This window comes from Chinchilla lanigera, unplaced genomic scaffold (assembly GCF_000276665.1).
Source record: "Chinchilla lanigera isolate Chin_1 unplaced genomic scaffold, ChiLan1.0 scaffold01588, whole genome shotgun sequence".
Classification (NCBI taxonomy): domain Eukaryota; kingdom Metazoa; phylum Chordata; class Mammalia; order Rodentia; family Chinchillidae; genus Chinchilla; species Chinchilla lanigera.
Genome location: NW_004956989.1, coordinates 1,652 through 2,120, shown reverse-complemented (window position 1 = coordinate 2,120; position 469 = coordinate 1,652). Strand labels below are relative to the sequence as shown.

The following is a 469-nucleotide window of genomic DNA, read 5'->3' as shown; positions in this document are numbered from 1 at the left end:
TCCCGCCCGGTTTCGAACCGGGGACCTTTCGCGTGTGAGGCGAACGTGATAACCACTACACTACGGAAACCAACCCGCAGACAGGTGCTGAGAGGTGTCCCTGAAAATGTTGCATGAGCCGCCTCCCACTGTCAGTTTCCAGGCGAAGGAAACTCCGCAGCCAGAAGCAGCTCCACGGCCGGACAACCGGGATCCATGTGCACGACGAGAAGCCCAGGTGATAATAGGTGTCTCTCATACAATGTGATGACAGTGGCCCTTTACCATCCCGAGTCTACAATTCCATTCTAAGGAGGAGAAAAGGAGCGCGCAAATGGCCATCCAGGGACAAGCTACCGGCTTCTCGCCACAACTGCTCAGAGCTTTTGAGGTCATCAAACAAACACAAGGAGAGTCTGAGAAAGTGTGACAGTCAGAAGGAGCCTCAGGACGCACAGGACAACTGGAGCAATGGGGCGTCTCTGATGGG

The 469-nt window shown here is 55.0% G+C and overlaps 1 non-coding gene across 1 annotated transcript; it reads right to left on the bottom strand.

The window, feature by feature from the left end:
* On the bottom strand, positions 1 to 68 carry Trnav-cac. The gene has a single exon. It is a non-coding gene; the product is annotated as a tRNA-Val (tRNA).
* Between the last annotated feature and the right edge of the window lie 401 nt (positions 69 to 469).